The sequence below is a fragment of the Saccopteryx leptura genome, chromosome 1, assembly GCF_036850995.1.
Source record: "Saccopteryx leptura isolate mSacLep1 chromosome 1, mSacLep1_pri_phased_curated, whole genome shotgun sequence".
Classification (NCBI taxonomy): domain Eukaryota; kingdom Metazoa; phylum Chordata; class Mammalia; order Chiroptera; family Emballonuridae; genus Saccopteryx; species Saccopteryx leptura.
The window spans coordinates 54,429,798-54,442,154 of NC_089503.1; the positions used below are offsets into that span (position 1 = coordinate 54,429,798).

At 36.2% G+C, this 12,357-nt stretch overlaps 2 pseudogenes; one reads left to right on the forward strand and one right to left on the reverse strand.

The window, feature by feature from the left end:
* Positions 1-583: 583 nt before the first annotated feature.
* Positions 584-5,214, reverse strand: LOC136388008 (olfactory receptor 52N2-like; annotated as a pseudogene).
* A 1,081-nt stretch (positions 5,215-6,295) lies between these two features.
* LOC136394097 (olfactory receptor 52N1-like) lies at positions 6,296-7,396 on the forward strand (annotated as a pseudogene).
* The last annotated feature ends 4,961 nt before the right edge of the window (positions 7,397-12,357 follow it).

Consider the following 12,357-nt stretch of genomic DNA (forward strand, 5'->3'; position numbering starts at 1 on the left):
AAATTCCAGTAATCTTATTTCCCCCAGCTTTGTTTATATGTGTACACTGGTGCATTCATTACCTAGATAGCAGATGCCAGGGATAAATGAGCAGACTAGAATTTTGTGTTTCTAAAGTTATACAAGTTTTACAGAAGAATTAAAAGGACCTCTGGAATTCAGCACAGACATTCTAGGAAAGTGTTTCCTGCTTCCCTGTAACACATAAGAATAGTTTGCTTATGTGCTTTCCCCGATCTTCTGGTGACTCCCTAGGCCATCTGACCTTCTTCATTCATTCATATGTAGTCCCTCACAGTGCCTAGATCAAAGTCCATGAATCAGTAAGAGTGTAGCTGATGCTGAATATCCTGACTCTTCCACTCTGTGTCTCTTTCATAAGGTTTAATTAAAGTAAAACTGTGCAAAACATATATTTATTTCCTGTCTATTTAATTTTTTCTTTCTAATTAGAAGTTTAGATTAAAAATTGTTTGGTTGTTACATAAATTTTGTAACAGAGTACTGACATGTTTTCTCCTGACCTCATGGTGGTTTAATTTTGCATTTACTTTTTTTTCCACCATAACTTTTTCCTTTATCTTTATGCTAAATTTAAAATTCTGCTTTCATAGATTTCTCTCATACTTAAAATATCTTTCTCTCTAAAAAACAATTTGAGAATTCCTTTGCAGATCTTCTTGGTCTTTACTCCATAGACAATTGGATTCAAGGTGGGAGGCAGCAATACGCAGAGAGTGGCTATAAAAATGTGACAAGGTGAGGTATGGTGTGTCCCCCAAAGCAGTGAGTGAAGAATTTAAAGAAGGCTAGGGTATAGGTGATGACAATGGCACAGATGTGCGATGTACATGTGCTGTAGGCTTCATGTCGAACATCTACAGATGACAGAATGACTACATCATGAATAATCATGGTATAAGACATAGAGATACAGAACATATCAAGCCCCCCAATCAGTATGGCAGCTATGAGACCATAGATAGCATTAATTTTGATGTTCCCATAGATTTTGGCCACAGACGTATGGTCACAGTAGGTGTGGTGAATAAGGTTGCCCTGCAGTACGGAAGAAGCTTGATCAGGAAAGTAAATGGGATCATGACTAACAAACGTGGAGAGTAGGTGGCAAGCCCAACTTTGGTAATTTTGGTGTTGGTGAGAATGGTGGAATAGCGCAGAGGGTAGCAAATGGCTATGTAGTGATCCAGGGCTCTACACATGAACACCCCCAGACTCCATGCCTGTCAGCATGTGGATGAAAAACATCTGCACAAGGCAGGCATTAAAATCAATCTCTAGCCCTGACTGGTAGGCTCAGTGGTAGAGCGTTGGCCTGGCATGTGAAAGTTCCGGGTTCAATTCCTGGCCAGGGCACACAGGAGAAGCACCCTTCTGCTTCTCCACCCTTCCCCCCTCTCCTTTCTCTCTTTATCTCTCTCTTCCCCTCCCACAGCCAAGGCTCCAGTGGAGCAAAGTTGGCCTGTTTGCTGAGGATGGTTCCATGGCCTCCACCTCAGGTGCTAGAATGGCTCCGATTGCAGCAGAGCCATGCCCTAGGGGTCCAAGCATGCCCCCTGGTGGGCATACTGGGTGGATCCCGGTCGGGTGCATGTGGAAGTCTGTCTGTCTGCCTCCCCTCAACGTCTCACTTTGGAAAAATACAAAAAAATAAAAATAAATAAATAAAGTCAATCTCTTTGAGATTAAACCAAAAGATACATAACATATTGGGCACAAAGGAAGTATAGCCACTAACATTTGTAAGTGACAGCAAGGCTAAGAAGTAATACATGGGTCGGTGCAGAGCTTTCTCATGGCTGATGAGGTAGATGAGCTCACAGTTTCCCACAACAGCAAACATAAAGAAGAATGGCAGGAGATCCAGCTATGTACAGCTTCCATCCCAGGAATCCCATTGAGGATGAAGTATCTTGGTTTCAGGCTGGTACTGTTGGCTGAATGCACAATGGTTGATAGCAAAGCATTTTACCATTTGTACTAAGAAAGATGTCTTATACAAGAATATAGTAGTGGTTTTATTTTCAATCAGAGACAAGAAATGAATAAGTGTTTTTGTTTTTTGCACATTATAAATATTAATTTTGGGAGAAAAATTATCTTTTTGTATCCAGACTGTGTTCTTTGATTCTACTTAGAGGTCTTGAGCCTGTTACTAAATCTAGAGTGTAAACATAGGGTAAACATAGTAATAAACCCTGGTCTCACTTACTCTTCTACTGTGCCAGTAACTCTGTCTATATGTACCTGTCTAAATTCCAAGATTAGTCACTAATACTTGCTTTCGCCCCCTTGACCAATTTTCAAATTGTGGACTTTGTTTAAATAACACTAATTCTCTTCACTCCTCATATAATTTTCCTTCTTCCAAGAATACTTTCAGATGTGTTCAACTGGGTTAGAGTCAATCAAATTATGTGAGCACCTACTGATTGCACACAGGTATTATGGGGCTGAGGATGATCTATCTACAAATCCAAACCTGGCAAGTCATGGATTTCCCAAGTCATGATAATCAAGGACTGAGGATTTGATAGGCCAGAAAACTTATATATTAAGCATAACTTAACAAAACATGGCCCTGTACATTTTGTATTGTATCACTAATTGTTTCTTGCTGGTAAACATGAAAGGTTTTAATATTTACAATTCACCAATGATATTGTTGAGCTCTAATTAATTTTCATAGTTTTTATTGTTTTCAAATCTCTATATAGATAAGCATGATATATATATATATCTAAATGTTCATACTTCTTTATGTCTTTTGGTGTGTTTATTTAGCCCCCAAATAAAACTTATATTGGATATAATGGAATATTTTTTTTTAAGTGGGAGGCTGGGAGGCAGAAAGACAGACTCTCGCATATGCTCTGACTGGGATCCACCCAGCAAGCCCCCTACAGGGCGATGCTCTGCCCATCTAGGGCTGCTGCTCTGTTGATTGACAATTGAGTTATTGCAGCACCTAAAGTGAGGTCATGGAGCCATCCTCAGCTCATGGGGCCAACTTGCTTGAACCATTCAAGCCATGGCTATGGGAGGATAAGAGAGAGAAAGAGAGAGAGAGAGAAAGGGGAAGGAGAAAGATGGTTGCTTCTCCTGTGTGCCCTGACCAGGAATGAAACCTGGGACTTTCACATGCCCAGCTGATGCTCTACCACTGGGTCAACCAGCCAGGGCCTGGAATCTTCATTAAGTAATTGAGACCACTTAGCTTTCCACATTTCTTCTATATTCTTGGAAAGCATTTTAATTAAAATAATAAGACTCAAAGCTTTTTTTCTTTTATATTTTAGAAAAAAATTCTTTATCCTATATTTTTAAAAGTTCTGCTTTAAACATTGTTTGAGATCATCAAATTGAGTCATTCAGTTTACCAAAGCGTTTATTATATATTGGATAGCATTTTCAAAATTATTTTATAAATTTTACTGCTATATTTTAATCTCTTCCATATTAGAGCATTTTCCAAAGTTTTAATTCTGAATACTTCTCTTTTTCTTTGTTGGGGGGTGCATGACTTAGCTTAGGCTTTGTATATAAGTGGTTTTCAAAAAACCATTAGTTTAAAACAGTAGAAAAGTTTTCAAATGATGCTATATAAGCAATATCAACATACAAAAGGAATAAAAGCAATTTTTTCTAGAAAACAGGAAAAAGTAAGTACTCACTTTATAAAGCAATATGTTCAATAGTAAAATGTTTTTAAAACTAGGTAGAGTTGGCCCTGGCCAGTTGGCTCAGTGGTAGAGCATCAGCCTGGCATGTAGGAGTCCCAGGTTTGATTCCTGGCCAGGGCACACAGGAGAAGCACCCATCTGCTTCTCCACCCCTCCCCCTCTCTTTCCTCTCTGTCTCTCTCTAACCCCTCCCGCAGCCGAGGCTCCATTGGAGCAAAGATGGCCTGGGTGCTGAGGATGGCTCTGTGGCCTCTGCCTCAGGCGCTGGAATGGCTCTGAATGCAACAGAGTGACGCCCCAGAGGGGCAGAGCATCCCCCCTGGTGGGCATGCCGGTGGATCCCGGTCGGGCACATGCGGGATTCTGTCTGACTGCCTCCCCATTTCCAGCTTTGGAAAAATGCACAAAAAAACACACAAAAAAACTAGGTAGAGTAAACCATGGAGATTTTCACCACAGTCTGGAACATAATAAACAAAACATATCCTATACTGACAGTATTGTTAGTATTATTACCATTATTTTGCTTTATAAAGTAAATGTAGTAAAACCATGTAGTCACCCCTTAAACCTCCAGTATTCTTACATGTTAGTCAGAGTAAAAGCCACATCCGTATACTTATTGACGATATCCTACACAATTAGGACTTTTCTAAATCTCTGAATATGTCTCCTACTACTTGAATTCTGACCTTCTCAATCTATTCATACCCACTGGAACTTTCTCAAACTCAGGAAACTTGTGCACAGTTCAGGGCATTTCCACTTGCTATTTCCACTGCATGTATTGTTCTTTCCCAGATAATATCATAGCACATACCTTCAACAGTTTCCATTCTTGACTCAGGTAAACCCCAAAGTAAGGCTTTTCTTATCTCCCAATTTAAAATGGCAACCCCCAGGCCCCTGCCAATGTTTGTATAACATCTCCCTTTCCAACATTTCCTTACTCCACTGCAATTAGTATTGCCTGTGGTCCCTGCAGGGATTTCTGTTTTATTCACAGCTGTGTCTCTTGTACTTAGAGTGGCTGGCACTAGAAAAAAAAATGTACAATAATGAATGAATTCCAAAACCTCTTTTTTGGTTGGTCTTCTTGCTTATACATAAATATCTTAACAAATTAGTGTGCATATTAAAAGATAGGAGTGCATTAGAGGAAGGTAAATATAGTTACAGGGGGTCTGAAATCTTAATGATTAAAAAAAATAAAATTGGAGATATTTAGAATTGAAATGAGTACATGAAGTAAGTGCAAATAATCCCCTTTTCTATTATTTTCCATATCCTGAAGGCATACATATGATGCACAGGACAAGTTATAAAAGGTATATTTGGGTTCAAGGAATGTTGTTGATTCATGCAGATAGAAACCTCTAGTAAAATAACAAGATTACTACCATCAGATGTATTCCAGTAAAGGAAGAATGACATGTGTCATGAATATTGTCAGGAAGTGGGCTACACAGGCATTGGATTTCTCCCAACTCCTGCACTAACTCACCGTCATTATCACTTCCAAAGGAATACTCCTTCATTTATGGAGAACAGAGAAGTGTTTTTATTATTGTATAGAAATGTGCTTGCCTGTAACATTAACCATTTGTCCTTGTCACATCAGCATCATGGAGTCTCCTTCCTTCAGTACCTAAACTACATTTAACATTTCCGTCTTCTCCTCATCTTTCAAGGCAGTTTGACATGCTCTATGGTTTCAGAAGTCTACGGAGTGAGATAATTCAGTTTTCCTTATTCAACCATCCTCTGACTCAAATTCTTTCTATTCAGTTGCAGCTTTTCTGTGCATCTTACATATTTTTCCCTTTTGTCACCGAAACTTATCCTGATGCCAGATGTTTTAAATTTTTCATTCATGATGGTATTGTTGAGAAAAATTGCACAGTATTGATTAGGAACCTTATTTAACAAAACTTAGTGGCTTCTCTGGGGATTTTCCAAGCAAAAAGGGAATAAATATTTGTTTGAGGCTTCACAGATAAATATCCCATAGGTCTCTGATCATAAAGGAGATGAATTTAGGATTGTTGAAACTAGATTTACATTTAAAATATATTTGAGCAGAGAGAAATACCTCAATCATTATCCTCAAACTTTAACAATTTTTTTTTATCAGAATAAATATATGAACTGTGTCTGGTATCTGTTGAAATATAAAGAATCAACAGTATCAAAATCATCTGTACTAGAAATAAGCATCTCTAACTAAGAAGATGAGCACCAAGAACATAGCAAACATTTATTGATCATCCAGTTGGACAGTTAGTGGCCTGAATAATGCACTAATGATAAGAAAAACCCTAGACACAGCCACATCCAGCACATTAATTAGACTCAGTCAGTTCATCTTGTCAACATTTAATGCTTATGATGTGGGCTGACACAGTGTGTACGTCACATATTCAGTTAAAGAGACTGTTGAGGGTGAGGGTGATTGATCTATAAGAAAGGCAAATTTGCCATTATGAAAAAGAAAATTCTGTTTATCAGTTAGTCTCTGAATTTACTTTTTTTTTCTCTGCTTACAGAGTAATTCTGTAACTGCTGTCCCATGAACTTCCAAAACTGTCATTATGTCACTTCTAAATGGCACCAGCCTAACTCCAGCTTCATTTATCCTGAATGGCACCCCTGGGATGGGAGGAGTGCACTTGTGGATCTCTTTCGTGCTGTGTGCCACGTGAGCACTACCATCACAGGGAACTTCAGCCTTAAGTGCCTTATGCACTCTGAAGAGGGCTTGCACAGACCTGTGACCATCTTCCTACCCCTTTTTTCCTTAACAGATGTGCTCATGTGCACACCTGCACTCTTCCCAATACACTTTGAATATTATGATTAAACCTCTAGAAGATTAATTTAAAAAAAAATATTTATTGACTTTAGAGATAGAGGAAGGGAGAAAGGAACAGACAGACAAAAACATGATCTGTTCCTGAGTGTGTGTGTCCTGATAAGGGATCAAATATGCAAACTGCATAATGGGACAATATTCTAACTAACCAAGCTATCTGGCCAAGGCTCATTTTAAGGCTTGCCTGGCACACATGTTCTTTGTGCATACTTTCACAGAGATAGAGTCTGGGGTATTTGTACATATGGTCTTAGACTGCTATGTGGCCACATACTATACACTGTTATTATCCTCAATAATTCAGTCATTGCCAAAGCTGGGCTCCTCACTTTTCTTAGAGATAAAATACTTGCTATCTCTTTCACTTTTCTTACCAAGTGTCTACCACATTGCAGAGGCAATGCCATGTTCTACACCTACTGTGACCTCATGTTTGTGGCCAAGATATCCTGTGGCATCTATGATTTAATGGCCACCCTCCTGATTAAGGGCCTTGATCTCTTGTGCATCACAGTCTCCTACACCATAATTCTTAGAGTGGTTTCGAGTTTATCATGAGCAGATGCTTGAAGGACTTCAGCACGGGCACTCCACATCTACGTGGTTATCATCACCTGTGTCTCAGTCTTCTTCATTTTCTTTCCACCCTTTTGGGAGACACCCTATTATTCCTCTACACACATACATTATTATGGCTAATCTCAGTTTGCTCATGTCTCCCACAATGAACCGTATTGTGTATGGGGTGAATACCAAGCAGATATGAGAAAGTTTCATTAGGTTTTTGCTTAAGTTGAAAAACAATTCTCATAACATTTAAAGAAAGTCTTTTGAGAATTGTGTGTATAGTTTCTTTCTTTATCTGCTTCTTCTAACCTCAGTGTTAATAAGTTATATCTTTATCTTTCTGTTCTTAAGCTCATTACTACTTCCTATGATTCTAGAAAGCTTTCCTAGATATGTATAAGTTTGATTGTAATAGTTAAAAACTATTAAACTGATTTGAATTACTGCAATTACATGAATAATAATATGAATATTGTGTATGAATGTATATTGCTTTACAACAAAGTCAAGATTATAGTTTTCTTTGTATTGGTCCAATGGCATCATCCTCATTATATTTGCAGAAAAGCACTTTTAGCATCCATATTTTAAGAAATGTCTGATTTTTTACCCATAAAACAATGAAAGGATTTCTATGGAAAAGAAGCAAGCAGGCAATTATAAACTAACCTTTACAACAAAAGAAAATGAATGATGGAAAGAAAAATAAAGTTACAAAAATAACACATAAAGGAAAGAAAAAGACAAGGCAATGCAAAGCATTAAAAAAAGTAGAGATATAGAAATTCTTTTCAGGAGGCAAAAATTTTTCTTTTAGGATTTACATTAGAAGAGAAGGCTATTAAGGCAAAAGAAGAATTCATCCAAACAACTATAAAAAATGTTTTCTATAACAAAATTCAAAATTTATATTTTAAGAATTATCAAGAAATATAAAATAATTGTTTGTAAATGACTCAAATTTAACACTTTATTGTGAAATTAAAAAACACAAAAGTAATAAAAAGGCCCTAAAATTTTTCAGGCAGGACAGACATTAAAATATCTTTAAAAATCAATGCACATTTACAGAATTGAAAAAGATACCTACCAGCATATAATGGTGCTGAAAGTTAATACAGTAGAGCAGTTTTCTTACTTATCACAGGAAATAATTACTAGACTCATTATCACATTTTTATTTTCATTTTCTTGATGAGTTGTCTGGTATAAATAATTTTTAAAATTGATTTGAATAAACTCAGTTGAGAATTTACTTGTCCTTTTTAAACATTTATTGTTATGTGATATAATTTACATAAAACATTGTATAAGTTTAAGGTGCACAAACTGTGTTTATTTGATACATTTATATCAATATATTGCAAAATGATTACTGCCCTAGTGTTAGCTAACACTTCTATCAGGTCACATAATTATCATTCCTTTTCTGTGGTGAGAATAGTGAAGATCTATTCTCTCAACAACTTTGAAGTTCATAATACAATATTTTTATCTGTAATAATTATGCTGTACATTAGATCACCAGGACTTTCTTATTCTGTTAGAGCCAGGATTGTACCCTTAACCAACACACATGTCATACCTCACTTCCAGCTTCTGATAACCACCATTCTACTTTCTGTTTTCATAAGTTTGGCTTTTTTTTTTTTACATATAAGTGATATAATACAATATTTGTCTTTTTGTCTTTCTCTCTGACTTCCCTGAGTTAGCATAATGTCTTCAGGGACTATCCATGTTGTCACAAATGACAAGATTTTTATTTTCTTATCACTGAATAACATTCCATTGTGTGTACATATAAATAGAACCATTCAGTGATGAAATAAATTATGAATTATGATCTTGATTTTAAAATCATTATATTCACATGGAAATAAATACATATAAAATCCTAATAGCAAGCATTTCTTAGCATCAAAAGTATGTGTTAAAAAAAATTCTTTTAAGTCCTGGCCGGTTGGCTCAGTGTTGGAGCGTCGGCCTGGCGTGCAGAAGTCCTGGGTTCGATTCCCAGCCAGGGCACACAGGAGAGGCGCCCATCTGCTTCTCCACCCCTCTCCCTCTCCTTCCTCTCTGTCTCTCTCTTCCCCTCCTGCAGCCGAGGCTCCATTGGAGCAAAAGATGGCCCGGGCGCTGGGGATGGCTCCTTGGCCTCTGCCCCAGGCGCTAGAGTGGCTCTGGTCGCAACAGAGTGACGCCCTGGATGGGAAGAGCATTGCCTCCTGGTGGGCGTGCTGGGTGGATCCCGGTCGGGTGCATGCGGGAGTCTGTCTGACTGCCTCCCTTTTTCTAGCTTCAGAAAAATACAAAAAAAAAAATTATTATTACACTTTTCTGTTTTGAACTTAATGAGTATGATAACCGAGAATTCAAAATAATGATGAACTAAATACTTACAAAATCACACGCATATATGCATTTTGCCTTATTTTTAACTGCCTTGAATTCACTGTAAAATTATGAAAGTTAAAGTACTATAATGTTTGAAGACTGTAAGTGATGATGTGTCTTGTTTCTGATAAGATAAATGCTTTTGCCATAGCTTTATCTTATTAGGGTATTTATATGTCAGTATTTAATATCCTGTTTGATATAATAAATGTAAAATAAATTTTGTGAGAGAGAAAAAAATTAGGTGAGAACTTTTACCTTCTAATCCTAATGTTGGAGTCTTTGTACCATGGAAATTATTTTCTGGACTGAGTCATTTTAGTGTCAGTTACAGTGGGGGTTTTATTTTTTTGCCCATGTACCTGTATGAAACGTTATATCATGCTTGTCCTTAGGGCACTTTTGTCCCTGCAGACTCTTAAACCCTGTTTTACATTGAGATTTGGAAGTCTTGCCAATATAAGATTATGCCTATTTCCCATGGGAAGTCATCTAGACTAAGCACTCTGCTTTAAGTTTTAAAAGGTGAAAGAGAATGCTGCCATAATATACATTCCTGGGTGCTTTCCCTGGCATGAAGACTTTTCACATTTCTTCTTGTCTGGAGCTGTATTGTGGGTAAGTTAATGCCTTTCAGACATTTTGACCTTAGGTTGATTGAGTGACAAAGCCTGGTCATTTTCCATTCTGGCTGTCATCTATTGGATTAAAGGCATTGTTGTATAGAGCAGTGTTTTTCCCATTCATTTATCTTTGCCTTCACTTCCCTTGCCTTTGGAGTCAAATTCATAAAATGTTCTTTATGGCCAAGGTCCATGAGTTTAATGTCTATGTTTTCTTCTATGTAATTTATTGTTTTATATCTTATATTTAGGACTTTGATCCATTTTGAATTAATTTTGGTAGAAGGAGAAAAATTGTACTCAAGTTTTATTCTTTTGCACGTGGCTCTTCAGTTTTCCCAGCACCATTTATTGAAGAGGGTTTCTTTTCTCCATTGTGTGTTTTTTGCTCCTTTATCAAATATGATTTGACCATATATATCTGATTTTTTTTTTCTGGGCTCTTTATTCAGTTTCATTGATCTGAGTGTCTATTTTTTCTGCCAATACCATGCTGTTTTGATTATTGTGGCTTTGTAGTATAATTTGAAGTCAGGTATTGTAATGCCCCCAGCTTTGTTCTTTTTCCTTAGGATTGCTCTGGCTAATCGGGGTTTTTTATATTTGCGTATAAACTTGATGATTTTTGTTCTGTTTCTTTAAAAAATGACATTAGAATTTTGATGGGAATTGCATTAAATTTATATATTGCTTTGGGTAATATGGTCATTTTAACTATATTTATTCTTCCTATCCAAGAACAAGGAATCTTTTTTTTATTTCACTGTATCTTTTAAAATTTCCTTTAAAAATACTTTGTAGTTTTTATTATAAAGGTCCTTTATATTCTTTGTTATGTTTATTTCTAGGTATTTTTTGTTTGTTGCAACCATAAAAGGGATTATTTTTTAGTTCATTTTCTGAAGTTTCATTGTTGGCATATAAGAAGGCAATAGACTTCTGTATATTAATTTTGTATCCTGTGACCTTACTGTATTGGTTTATTGTTTCTAGTAGTCTTTCTGTGGAGTCTTTGGGGTTTTTAACGTACAGGATCATATCATCTGCAAAAAGCGAAACCTTTACTTCTTCTTTCCCAATATGAATGCCTTTTATTTTTTTCTCTTGCCTGATTGCTATGGCTAGAACTTCCAGCACTATGTTGAATAAGAGTAAAGAGGGTTGGAAACCTTGTCTTCTTCTTGATTTTAGAGAAAAAGTCCTCAGTTTTATGTTATTTAATATGATGTTAGCTGATGGTTTGTTATAAATGGCCTTTATTATGATGAGATATTTTCTTTCTATACCCATTTTGTTGAGTGTTTTAAACATAAAATAATGTATTTTATCAAATGCCTTTTCTGCATCTATTGATAGGATCATATGGTTTTTATTCTTTGTTTTGTTGACATGGTGTATTATGCTAGCTGTTTTACATATGTTGAACCATCCTTGTGATTCCGGGATGAATCCCACTTGATCATGATGAATTATTTTTTTAATGTGGTGTTGTATTCAATTTGCTAGTATTTTGTTTAGGATTTTAGCATCTGTGTTTATTAGAGATATTGGTCTGTAGTTTTCTTTTTTTGTGTTGTCCCAGCCAGGTTTTGGTATGAGGGTTATGTTGGCCTCATAAAATGTGTTTGGAAGTTTTGCTTCTTCTTCAATATTTTGGAAGACTTTAAGTAGAATAGGAACCAAATTTTTGAATGTTTGATAGAATTTACTAGTATATCTGTCTGGCCCTGGACTTTTATTTTTTGGAAGGTTTTTGATGACTGTTTTCTATTTCCTCCCTGCTTATGGGTCTGTTTAGGCTATCTACTTCTTCTAACTTAGTCTAGGAGGATTGTATTGCTCTAAGAATTTATCCATTTCTTCTAAATTATTGAAATTTGTGGCATATAGTTTTTCATAGTATTCTATGATAATTCTTTGTATATCCATGATATCTGTGGTGATTTCTCTTCTTTCATTTGGATTTTGGTTAGATGAGTCCTTTCTCTTTTTTCCTTAGTGAGTCTTGCCAAGGGTTTGTCAATTTTGCTGATCTTTTCTAAGAACCAGCTTTTGGTTTTATTGATCTTTTTCTATAGTTTTTCTGTTCTCTATTTCATTTATTTCTGCTCTGATTTTTATTATTTCCTTTCTTCTGCTGGTTTTGGGTTGCCTTTGTTCTCCTTTTTCTAGTTCCTTAAGATGTGATATTAAG